Raw genomic sequence first — 13,537 nt, 5'->3', positions numbered from 1 at the left:
CGCATGATGTTCCTATAGCTAAGGTTCATATTTCATGCTATGGTTTCTCTACCTCAAAATATAATCCACTAAAGTCTTGTTGGGATTTTTCTTCTCTACTATGAGATCTCAAATAGACACATGATGTTGCGCTCCGACAAATCTCTTCACAAACAATTGTTCTAATTCAGCAAATGTCTTGACTGATTCATTGGGTAGTTCGGCCTACCAATCAAAAGCAATCCCTGACAGGCTGCAGAAAAAATATCAGAACAACAAGGCTTCATTACCTACAGTATTACCACAACTAGCTCGAAAATGCACTATATGTTTCCTGGGATTTTCAGTAATGTCAAATATCTTAAAGTTTGGAGACACAAACCCTTAAGGTAGGGTACGACATCAAATTCCTCCGGGTAAGGTCTACCCTTAAAAATCAATGCATTGCCCTTAGATTGGACTAAGGCCTCCCCAACTTGCTCGACCGTTTGCTTAAATTCTTTTTCTGGCATGGTGCTTGATGGAGAATCCTTCTTTTGTTGATCATCTCTATTTGCTGAGGCAACTTCCCCCTTTCATCTGTGATATGTATAATCTCCAGTTGATTAACTTTTGGGGAGGCTAACTGTTGGGGTCGAGATTGTCCTTGAGCTGTGGCCATGGCAGTCATGGCAGAGGCCCTCTCTTCAATTATTTTTTTCATTTAGCTGATTTGCTCATCCCTTAGGAAAAAGCCATACACAGCTCACCTACTGCATTCTCTTTGACAAGAGGTTGATCGTCGCGTGCAGATGCATCGACTCTAGTCTCAATGACATGGATATCCATGAAATCTTTCTTGAGGTAATCGTTGAAGTCAAAGTCTTCATCATCATCATTAATGGAAACTCCATGTTCTCGGGCCAACTCGAAAATCTCTATCCTTAGCATTTCAACCTTTCCTTCAATTATTAATTCTTGTAGCACCTTAAGATCTGGAGGACTTTGCTGGACATCCTCTACTTGCTCATCCATCTTGCTAGCAATTGCTGCGATAATTTTATAAACTTCGGACCCTTGCTTCACTCCATGATCCTACCATTCAGAATCACTAAACTGTATCGGTACAACAACCTTAGGTACTGACACTTTTTTCTTTGATGATGATGTCTTCAGACGGGGTATCTCAGCAGAAACATCGGCATGTCAAAGAGAAGAATGCTCCCCATGGCAAAGAATAGATACAGTACCAGGAGCAATCTCTGGATCTACACTTTGGTAAGTTTACTTTTTACATTTCCTTATTTTTTGGACTGATCGACCCTATTTTTTAAAATGCAGAAGAATGAGTTCCAGACACTACGGGAAGGTCGAGAAAGTGATGTGTCATTGCGGACTACCGTCGTTGCTGTTAACGTCACGCCAGGCACGTAGCTACGGGAGGCAATTTTACAGGTGCCCGCGTTGGGGACAAGGACCTGAAGACTGTAAATTCTTTAGGTGGACGGACAATACAACTGTCTCTACAATATCCCAATTGGACACAGGTACTAGGAGTTCGAGAGTACCACAACAGGAGACCACCGCATATGGTTCGAGTTCTTCCGTGTATACCGCACCCCATTCAGACACGCTTGCTCGGGGATCTGAGGTATCAGAAACGGGCAACATTCGTCATGATGTGGCTTTACATGTTAAACTTAATATTGTCATATTTTTCCTTGTAATTTTAACGTGTTATTTCTTCTTTTTTTTGGGGTCTTTCTATAATCCATATTAGAGATCCAGAAATGTGTATTGAACTTTCCTTTATATCAATATGTTTTGTTGATGTAATCATAACCTTTTTGAGTTATATAAATATTATTAAACTTTTTTTGCAATTTCATTTCTACACATTTGAGAAAATAACATTCTGCACACAGATTATTCATTCAACTCAAAAAATTTACAAATAAGTTGTTTACAAAACGCACAAACCAAACAGCTGAACTGCTTATTCAGACCAGGGGCAAAAGGGTCAATTTTTCACAATCAGCTGTTTTCCAGACGCGTTAACCAAACAGTCAGACAGCTTATCCGGATCAGCTGGTCATCAGCAGATTATCAGGATAAGCTGCTTATCAGCAGAAGCTGGATAAGCTGCAGCTGCCCCAAACAGACCCTTAGTGTTAAAATAATTATCAAAATATCCCATTCGGCACAAAATTATTAAATCAGCATTTAAAATCTAAAATGAAAAAATATTCCCGAATGAACTTTTAGTTGACTAGGATGCCCAATGTAATGTTGATAAATAGCCCTTACTCGCTTATACAAATTACCAAACCACACTACAAATAAAAAAAAAAGTTAAAAAATTGACTTTAATGTCTCAAAATTGTTGAAATATCCCTATAAGTTGTTTTAGGTATCCTTATAACAACAACAACAGCAAAGCCTTAATCCCACTACGTGGATGGGAACATGAATCCTTTTTCTCCATTGCGTCCTATTTAGTGTCATATTTTCATTTAGTTCCAATAAAATAAGGTCAATTTTTATACAACAAGCCCAAGTCTTCCTAGGTCTACCTCTGCCTTTCTTAACATAAGTCGAATCTAAAACATCTACTTTCCTAATCGAATCATTGGATGGTTGACGTTTAATGTGACCAAACCATCTAAGACGACTCTTTCTAATTTTGTCCGTCACTGGAGCCACGCCAACCCCATCACGAATATATTCATTTCACATTTTTGTCTCTAAGTGTAAAGCCACTCATCCACCTAATCATTCTCATCTCGACAACACTTTAACTTAGTATTATGCTTCTCTTTTAAAGACCATCATTCAGCACCACAGGGCATTGCAGGTTTCACCCCCATCTTATAAAATTTTCCTTTCCGTTTAAGCAGCACTTTTCTACACACAAAAGGCCCGAAGCATTCATCCACTTCAACCAACCAACTTGAATTCTACTATTAACATCCCCATCTATATCACCATCGCTTTGAACAACAAACCCGAGATATCTAAATTGTTCAAACCTTTTAACAATTTGATCACCCAAAGTCACACTTCTGTCACTAGACCTACTCTACTACTAAAATTACATTACTACTAAAATTACATTCCATGTATTCAGTTTTAGTTCTTCTCAAATGAAATCCTTAAAACTCCAATGTAGACCTTCATAATTCAAGTTTTTCCTGGGCTATTTCTCTCATATTCTCCACGAGAAGGATATCATCAGCAAAAAGCATACACCAAGGTACATCATCCTGTAAACGTCCAGTAAGATCACCCATAACTAAAGCAAAAAGATATGAGCTTAAAGCCGATCCCTGATGTAATCCAACAGAAATAGGAAAATATTTAGTAGTCATTCTTCAGTTCGAACACAAGCAATAGCTCTAGTATACATATCTTTAATGACTTGAATATAAATCATATCAACACCTTTCTTCCAAAGAACACTCCAAAGTACATCGTTTGGAACCTTATCGTAAGCTTTTTCTAAATCAATAAAAATCAAATGTAGATCCTCCTTATTATCTCTGAACTTCTCCATCAAACCTCTCAATAAATGTATAGCATCCATGGTAGAACTGCCCAGCATAAATCCAAATTGATTATGAGAAATCTTTATAATATGTCTTAACCTATGTTCAATTACCCTCTCCCATAATTTTAAAGTATGACACATCAACTTAATTCCTCTATAATTTGCACACTCTTGTGCATCCCTTTTATTCTTAAAAATCAGGACCAAAATACTCTTCCTCCACTCCTCGGGCAACTTTTTAGTTTTAAAAGTAATATTAAAGCGTTTAGTAAGCCAAGAAACTCTTAAATCTCCTAAATATTTTCAAACTTCAATTGGGATATCATCAAGCCCTACAAACTTTCGCTCCATGGTTTTCTTTAAAGCCTCTTTAACTTCTTTTTTATTAATGCGACGGTAAAATTGAAACGTTTTAGTATTATTAACGATATTAAGATCAATAAGGTCGATAGTATTTTAGAAAATTCATTAAAAAGTTTATCAAAATAAATCACCCACCTATGTTGAATATCTTTTTCTAAGAAAAACTGTTTTTGATTTTCATCTTTAATACACTTTACCTGGGTTAAATCTTTACTTTTCTTTTTTCTCTGTTTGGCTAGTTTATACATATACTTTTCACTCTCCTTAGTATTCAATCTATCATAAAGATCACTAAAAACAAAATTTTTAGTATCACATATTGTTCTTTTAGACTCACTGCAAGTCGTTTAATATTTTTTTTCCAGCTAACTAAGCTTTTCCAAATAAACCAATTTTTATAACATAATTTCTTATATTTTATCTTTTCTTAGGCATTATTATTTCACTACCAACTATTTTTATTTATCGAAACTTTCTCTTTTTATTCTTCAAATACATCTTTTGCTACTTATTTAATAGTGTTTGTTACTTCATCCCACATAGCATTTGCTTCTTTATGAACATCCCAAATTTTGAAATCTTGAATTTTACTCATAAAATTAATTTTATTTGTGTCATTTAGGTTCCTCCATCTAATTCTACGATGATGAGTCTAGTATTCTTTATTTTACAACTCTTCATCTTAAAATTTAGAACTAATAATCGATGTTGGGTACTTAAATCCTCATTTGGAATGATCTTACAATTTTTACAATCTTGATGATTTCTTCTTCTCATAAGAAAATGATCAATCTATTTTATTAGATCCATTCTTATAAGTAATAAAATGCTCATCTCTTTTCTTGAATAAAGTATTAGTAATAACAAAATCATACGTTATTAAAAAATCTAAAATGACTCTACTTTCTACATTGGTGACTCCAAAACCGTAGCCACAGTGAATATTTCTTAAATCCTCTACCACTCTACTGACATGTCCATTTAAATCTCCTCCAATAAAAATTCTTTCTTCAAGAAGTATCATTTGTATTTAATCTTCTAAGTCATTCCAAAATTTATCTTTAAACCCTATATCTAAACCTACTTGAGGAGCATAAGCGTTTATAATACTAAAAATTTTAGTATCAATAATAATCTTGAGGGATATAATTTATCATCAACTCTATTAATTTTTACAACATTATCTTTCAAAATTTTATCTATAATTACACTTAAAGCATTTCTAGAGGGACACTTACCAGAATACCAAAATTTAAAACCTAAGTTATCAATCTCCTTAGCATTTTCTCCCACCCATTTAATTTCTTAAATAAATAAGATATTAATTTTTCTAAGAATCATAATATCAACTAATTTCATTAATTTACCACTGAGAGTACCTATATTTAAAGATTATATCCTAATTTTAGTTTCATTAATTTCATGGAATAAATTCTTTACCCGCATCAGTCCGTAATGTGGGAACTTTTGCTTGTTTGACACTACACCCGGACGTTGGTGTGGCGCCCTTGCACATTTTTCACTTTATTTAGGTCATACAGCGTGTCGCTTCCAGAGAACGTCAAAGCACTTACATAATGATCAAAAGAATTCATGACACGAGTTTTTCGACAAGTTTTACATTGGTTGTCGACTACCCAACGCAACCCTCCACCTTTCACATTTAGACTTGGGACCGGCAATGACAGTATTTTTCTAAGTGCACCCAATAAATTTAAAATCTTGAAATAAAAATTTGAAACATATAAATTCTTAAACGCCTCTAAAGTGGCAAAATTATAGAAATGCCTCAAAAGAAAAAGTATACAGAATTTTTTGGAGCAATTTCAAATACCCACAATAGCTTGTGAAGTTATAAATATTCATAACCATAATTGAAGAGATAAAATCATTAAAGTCCTCCCGCAAGCAATCTTTAATATATGAATAAATGCTTAAGCTTCATAACAAGCATGCCAATGCAAGGAGTACCCCAATAGCTCAATAAACTTGATCAGGCATATAAAGAATATAATCAGATAAAAAGTACATTTAAATAATGGTGCTGATATGCTTAAATCAGGCATCAGTACTCAGCAGCAGACAAGATAAGAATTCTCATTTAAGTAATATAAACATATACATGCATCAAAATACAATCAGAAGCATTGATCATCTCATGAATATATAAATTTTACTAAAATGAATCTAAACAAAAATTGCACAAAAGAAGTGAAATGACACTAATGCACTCATAAGGATAAAAAAAATTTATTCACATGGCATAAGTGTCTTACAATCATATTGAAATGTTTTTTAAGGACTAATACACCCCAAATAGTTATAGCATACTCTAGCAAGAGCATATATCATATGCATTACTATGAATAAGGAACCTTCGCAATTCAAGGGGTACAAAACTACACCCAAGGGTCAGAAATATAAAAGGATGCCATGCCATAAATCATAGGTTTCATGTTAATATAAGAAAAAAAAATGAAAAAAAAAAATATTAGATGTCTAAAGAGTCAAGTTTTTAGGCATACTAAGGTTTACATAATTGATTTTGTCAAGTAATTCCATGAATCAAAATCATTGTTGATCATGTTTGGTAACTTTCAACTATAGTTGACAATGTTCGTGCCTTCCACATTGTTTAATTGACATTTTACAACTTCCAAACTAACAAAGCAAACCATGATTAGTCCTAAGAAGCACGAACAGACACAGACAAGAGAACACATAATACATCACGCACGCACATTACGACGCAACTTAATTGAAAACATTGGTCATGATATATTTTAAAACCGTCAGTTAATAAATTTTCGACGGCTTAGCGCCGTTTTATTGGATATAAGCAAATTGCTTCTTGGTAGCTGGAAAAGCGACGAATATATTGATAGTTTTATCTCCTGACGGTTTACCGACGAGTTAAGCCCGTCGATGTTAGATTAAAAGTAAATTGTTGGTAAGTAATCGGTAACCATCGATCATCATAACCGACTGCTTGGGATTATAAAGAAGGTGACTATTGGTAATGCGTCGATAAATCGTCTGCGTTAACCAATGGCTTCAAGTGTCAGTAAACTGGAGCAAAAAGGGAAAATAACAATTGCTCGTTGGTTTACAGTCCATCGGAATTGGTCGTCGGCCCATCAATAGCTCGTTGAATAGTAGCCAATTTTTCTATGCATCTTTTATGCATACTTATTCCTGTCGAACCCATGGTGCTTAAGCTTTTATTTAGGTTAGTATAAGTTAGCTCAATCAACTAGTAAGGCAAGACCAAACTAGCTTTGTTGTCGAGAGCTTAAAATACTCACCTCATATAGAGTTTGCCTAAAGTAATTACTTTGAACCATCTAGGCAAAATTGGTGGAGACCTATTGGGTCATAAATTGTCTCTTCAAATCTTTTGTGTATACAATTCATTATTGAAGACGACAGAAGACCCTATTTCTAATCTGACTTAGGTCTTCTAATTGTGATTTTTTGTTACTATTATCTTCTCTCCAAAGCTTGATGCAATAAGCTTTAACATTAAATATTAATTTGATTATATCATGCTTCCTTCTTACTTAGGATGGCTTCTTGTTTTTTGTGCGTAAACATATCCCTTTGGTTTGCTTTGCGCTTTTGTAGTTGCTACTACCTTTGTTTGATTGGATTGCCAATATTGAGTTATATGGTTTCTCTATTTTTTGTTTTCTTAGTTAGAAGAAGCTCAAATCATAGGTTTTATTATTTTTTATCTTTGGGAGGGAAGCCCTAGTAAACATTCACAAGTTTCTTTGCATTCCTGACAAAGTTTAAGTCCTTTGATGCTGGTGCAATGATCTAGTTGATGATAAACTTTTGTTGGTTGTAAGAAGCTTGAATGTAAGATGCTGCTATATTTCCATTTAAAATGAAGAAATTTATATCCATTGCGCTCATTCACAATTATTATCAATGCTTTAGTGGTGGTGTCGTAGATTGGTTGGTGACAAACTTACATTCATATTTATGAGCTTGTAGTCATGCTACCTTTTGTAATAAGTAACTTTCGTATCGCACAAGTATAATGATTTTCATGCAAACATCCAATCTAAATGCCTCCTAGTCATCTCATCCACAATATTTTTAGTTAGACGCAATTCAACAAATATTTTTTGGCCACCATATGATCGATCTCTTTCTGAAGCATTCTTGAAGAGCATGGTTTTGGCTTGTGGTAGTGAGTGATAATTTTAATATTTTAAGAAAGGCTTCAGAGATAAGATTTTTCATTTTCTCTTGAATATTACGACAGAAATTAGAATTTTTTCTTTTTCTTTAGAGTGGTTACATGCTATTAAGAAGAAAATATCATCCCTCATCTATATCCGCTAATGTTTGCAAGGGTAACAAAAGTCCATTATCTTTAATTTTCATTAGCATATCAACAGATGTAGTTTCTAGCTATTTTAACTCACGTGTCATCGATATTTGTAATTGGAGAACAAGATCTTGTCTTTCCTCTCCTTCCTCACCTTCTTCTTCATAGTCTACCTGGCAATCTTCCTGCTCTCTTTTCGTTGAGGATACTACTTTCCATCTCAATTATGGTATTTGAAAACGTCTTCTCAATTGCAATAGCTTCGATCTTCTCTCAATCATATTAGAAACTCAAAAAAGTTCAATTTATTTGTGTAGTTTTTCACTCAACCCATTATGTTTCATAAATATAGATTTTTGTCTAACGAAATCACTAAAGGAATCATTTAACTTTGAAACTATTACGTGTAACCTTAAATAGTTTGCTTGCATTTTTTGCTCCATTTACATCCATTGTATTTCTTTTTCTTTTCCTTGCCCAAATTATTAGAGTCAATCTTTCAAAAAATGCCATGAACTTTGTCCATATAGTCATTTTTCAAGTCATAATTCAAGTATTGGGAATACCAGCTTACTGATGTATGCAAATTAGATTTAAGATGAGTTAAAGAAATTATGTGACCATCGGAACAATCATATATAATCATTTATAAAGAATGTTTGAACAAGCTCAAGTTAGTTCTGAATGATCTCTTTATTATGACTTTACCTCTACTTTGAAGGAATAGCAAAGCCTCCCTCTTGCAAAACTATGGAGTCAACTTTCATGCAAGTCTTTGCAAGTGATTTTGTCTTTCTCTTTTGTTTTTATTATTTGCCTCTTGTTGATCTCTTATCAGTTTTTAAGCTTGAAAGAGATGGAAAGTATGATTCTTACTTGATAAAGTATGTTTTCATTTACAATTTTAATAACAATTTCTTATATCTTTCTAAATCTCTTTTCTAAGTTCTTCTAAAAGCTTTTTACACGCTTTTGCTTTCATCATGGTAATCTTGTAATCTTAAAAGTTAGATATATAACTTTAATACAAATTCAAAGTTTAGATGATGGTATCATTTAACTTACATTAGCTTCGAATAAAGAGTTCGACAGACTGGGAAAAAACTCTCAAAGGCTGTCTTATAGGCATGGGTTTGGTTTTTTAACTGAAATTGGAGTTTAAGAATGGATTAAGGTATGTGGACAAAAGGAGATAAGGTTGCTTGGCTTTATTTTTTAAGAGAATGGGATTTATATCTAGAGAACGGAGAACCTTCTCTTAACGAGGTGTTTGATGAGATATCCTTAGATATTCTATTGTTTCTTCTTTCATTTTGCTTACAAAATGTTGTTGGCTACTAAAACAAGAGATGTCACATTTTAGCGTGATGATTGACCCTCCTTTTAATATGTCGTAACTTTGATGTTTGCAGACTTTTTATAATCTTCATTTCACATTTTACGGTTTATCTTCTCAAATCAATCTTTTATGTGCTTTGTATCTGTAGTCTTCATATCCCAATTTACATTTCATCTTCTTAATCAATTTTTTATATATTGTGCTTCTGAAAATAAATTCTCAAGTTTTCATGTAGGGAAACTTGATGTATTTTTCTATCATACAAATTGTGTGAATATAATTAAACAAAATTCCCAAAATTAAGGTGTTTTTTTATTCAAATGTTTGTGGCATCTTATTATGTGTTAAATACAATAATCAATAATTCATTCTAATTAGTAAAAAATTTTGATTAATTAGATCATTCTACTCTGCACTTTTATTAATAACTCTCTTTATGATTTAACATCTTATACGTGCATTTATTATTATTTAATCATGTGAAAATAGGTATGAGGTTGTATGCTAAATCTCGTCAAAAAGTTATTATACATCATCTATTGTCTTGTGGACACCAATCTAAGAATTTGGGGAGCCTTATATGGTGATTTGGTTTAGTGAAATCTAATATTTTGATTGTCGTCATTACATTAAGTAGCCTTAGTTGTACATTGCCAAGAACTTTTTGTTATTTTGGTCAGTCTGTTAAGTGTTTTTGTTAAGGAACTTCACTTGTCCCAGAAAAATTTTAAAGAGTAATGTGGATAGTGAGTTTTTGTTGATAAATCTTGGTTTTCTTTATTAGTTTGCAATTTTACATATATAATAAACTAAGTGGCTTAGAATCATGTAACATTGCTAATTGCAGTTCAAAAGTATGGAACATAAACAAAAATGATTGAGGCATGATATAGTGTGAGAAAATCACTTCTATATATAACAAAACTAGTTATACGTTGATAGATCTTAATTTTCACTTCGACCTAAAAGTTTGAATCCTAGACTATTTTTTTCCTTATTAGTTTGACACAATATCATGCCCTTTAAACATGTATAATCTTCATTTTCCTCTCCACTCTTCTGTCACTAAGCCTTCTCAATTGTTGCTATTGTTATCATCAAGGACCCCACCCAATACCCTTCCTTTCTTGCCACCACGAGAGAGTAGGAAGGGTAGACCGACACCTAGAATAGAATTTAGGTTTCATGCATGGATATTGTAGATTATCTTTGAAGATGGACCTTTATGTTGAATTTATGAAGCTAGGGGATCTTACGCAATAGGTACAATGTCATCCACTAACTCCAATGCCTAGTACCTTAAGGACTCATCTTCTGGGTGTACTCATTGTCAGCATCTCACACATCTACACACCTACTAAAGTCTTTGGTTTAGACACTCATCATTCGACTCATTTAGCTTTAAACAAAGCATTATGCTTTGACCATTGTTATTAAATTAAGGAGCCTTATTTTACATAACCAAGGACATACTATGAAATCAGGCTTTGAGTGAGTGAGCCTTGGCTATTTGTTTTGCGCCTTGGGAGCTTCACTTAACCAATATAATCCTCAAAGAATAATGTGGAGGTTGGTGCTATGCCCAATTAGTCATTGTATTCATGTCGAACACAAAATGAACACGGATCTGGCACATGTCAGGCAGAGTATAAATCGTGCCAAAGCTTTCCTTTATGTTTGACATGACTCGTAACACGTTGGGACCTCGCATTGACACTGCTCGACACAAAAATGAGCGGCATACAAGACCTAAATTGCAAATAGCTCTTTGTCTCCTTCGTCTTAAACCTAAGTTGAAGCAGAAGTCAAAGCAGCATGTTGAAATCAAAGCTGCAGCCCTAATCTAAGCGAATTCATTCCAGTTGGGAGTTGTTTCTCTACATCACATCATTCCAGTTACGAGTAGTCCTCGACATTCCCGACACGTGAAGTGTGTCTGATTCTATTACGAGCAACCCTAGTTGAAGTCGAGCTTGTCTTGTCAAGATGAGCTCGGGCAGCTATCGTCGAAGCAAGCTGCTCATTGCAAGTAGCATTTGTTCCTTTCTAGCCTTCTCATTGTCCAAAACCTTCCCGTTAATTCGTAAATAAACAAATTGATTTATTTTTTATAATCATTTTTAAATATTTGTATACGTCACAATTGTTTGAAATTTTAATATGCATGAGTGAGATTTTTTTTAAATCTTGTATTGTTATCATAAAGTTGTTACGTTCGATTAAACATAAGTTAGTTCATATTTTACTCGACAAATTTGTCTTTGAATTATTAGTTGAATTATTATGATCGTATGTAAATATTTGAATTTTATATGTTCATAATTTCTCTAACAAATTAATTGTATATTGATTTCTACAAGTGGCTTTAATTTGACTGGTAACAATTCCATACATGGAAACAGTTGACCAAAGCATTTCTAGTAACTTGCTTACTCCATAAAAGGACTATTTTGTAATTGAACAAAATTTGACATATTTTCTCAGAGAATAATTAGCAAATATGTTTCTCTAATTTCTACTATTATGAAACAAATAGAATCAACTTTCTCTTTTATGATTTTTGTATGCACAAGGGGAAAATTTGCACAAAAGTAGAGCAACGAGAAGATTATGCTAACTAGTTTCCAAAGAAGACTCACATAGCCGGGCTTGAGGCTTCAACATGCCAACAAGGAGAAGAATTTCCACCAAACCCAAGGAAGAAACATGTGTGTGAAATGTGGGGGAAATAATAAACGAGCATAGGCATAGTAACTAGTAAGTAGTAACATAAAACTGAGAGAAATAATAAACCAGCTGTCTAATAATAAAATACAACAATAATAATGACATATAACCCATGACAACTCACAGCATACGAACACCTACTATGGATCATGACATTATCATTCATGTCCTAATCCTATTTTTTCCAGCATTATTGTGGCAATTAATGAGATACAAAATCCTCCAACTTTAAAAGAGCTTGAAATTCAATTCTTGTGAAAAAAATATCACTGATGTAAATATTTTAAATTGGGTCAATACTTTAGCAAAAGATTTAGAGAGGCAAGCACGCATGAAAAACTTTTAAGATATGAATTATATTTCACTACAAGTTCCGTCATTCTGCATAAGTAAGAAGATAAATATATAGATGGACAGTCATTCACGCAATCACGCTATGATTTACAAAATTACAGTGATGCAGTCGGTATGAAATCATATGTAATGCAAGTCATGCGTATGTAAGGTGAAGTGATGCAGTATACAAGTTAGGTAAAGTGATGCAGTATTCACTAACTATTTTGAACATAAAGAGTAACATCCAAACTGCTTAAACAGTTAAACCTGTAGTGTATTAAAACTGATATAAGATCTCATCCATATGAAATTGAAGAATGCACGATAGCTGAATCAAAGCACAAATGCTTAAACCTCTATGAATCACGGCACAAAAGCACAATAGCAGAATCAAATTTCAAAACAAAACCCTTATATCATATTTCAACCATAAAAATCAGATATACGAGATTTCACTCCCAAAACTTCAAAAACTAGGTTTCACTCAAAAAAATCTAAATAAATCTTAAAAAATTAAGAAAAATTAAGCTAAAAGGCGAATCTGAAGATAATTACAAAATATTAGAGAAAAGATGCTCAAAGATGATACCTCGGTAGCCAAACAAGTAACCAAGCAAGAATATCGAGCCGAGCAACCAAGCAAGAATGAATACCGAGGCAGTCGAGTCAACGCTGACTCGCCGAGGAAAAGAGGCTATATCGAAGACATATAGAAGTAGAGACTAGAAAACGAACACAAAACGGAAAACCTTAAGCTCTCGCGGCCTACAGCCTTTCTCGATGTTGAGAGGAGAAGAAGACTCTTCAGATGCGGCCGAAAGCTTTCCAGATTGTGAGAGGGGAAGGGGCGGCCGGTTAGGTTAGGGCTTCGGGTTTTTTACTTAATATATAGTATGTTATATTAATTATATAACTTATTATTACTAAT

The 13,537-nt window shown here is 33.5% G+C and overlaps 1 protein-coding gene across 1 annotated transcript in view; it reads right to left on the bottom strand.

Moving 5' to 3' along the window:
- LOC110024151 overlaps window positions 1-13,247 on the bottom strand; it is a 36,590-nt gene extending 23,343 nt beyond the window's left edge. The window contains exon 1 of the mRNA XM_020723942.1: window positions 13,199-13,247. The gene's annotated coding sequence lies outside the window, so the exon portion shown is untranslated. The remainder of the gene's footprint in view (window positions 1-13,198) is intronic.
- Window positions 13,248-13,537: the final 290 nt, after the last annotated feature.

This window comes from Phalaenopsis equestris, unplaced genomic scaffold (genome assembly GCF_001263595.1).
Source record: "Phalaenopsis equestris unplaced genomic scaffold, ASM126359v1 Scaffold000250, whole genome shotgun sequence".
Taxonomy (NCBI): Eukaryota; Viridiplantae; Streptophyta; class Magnoliopsida; order Asparagales; family Orchidaceae; genus Phalaenopsis; species Phalaenopsis equestris.
This window is presented reverse-complemented; position numbering and strand designations above follow the sequence as displayed.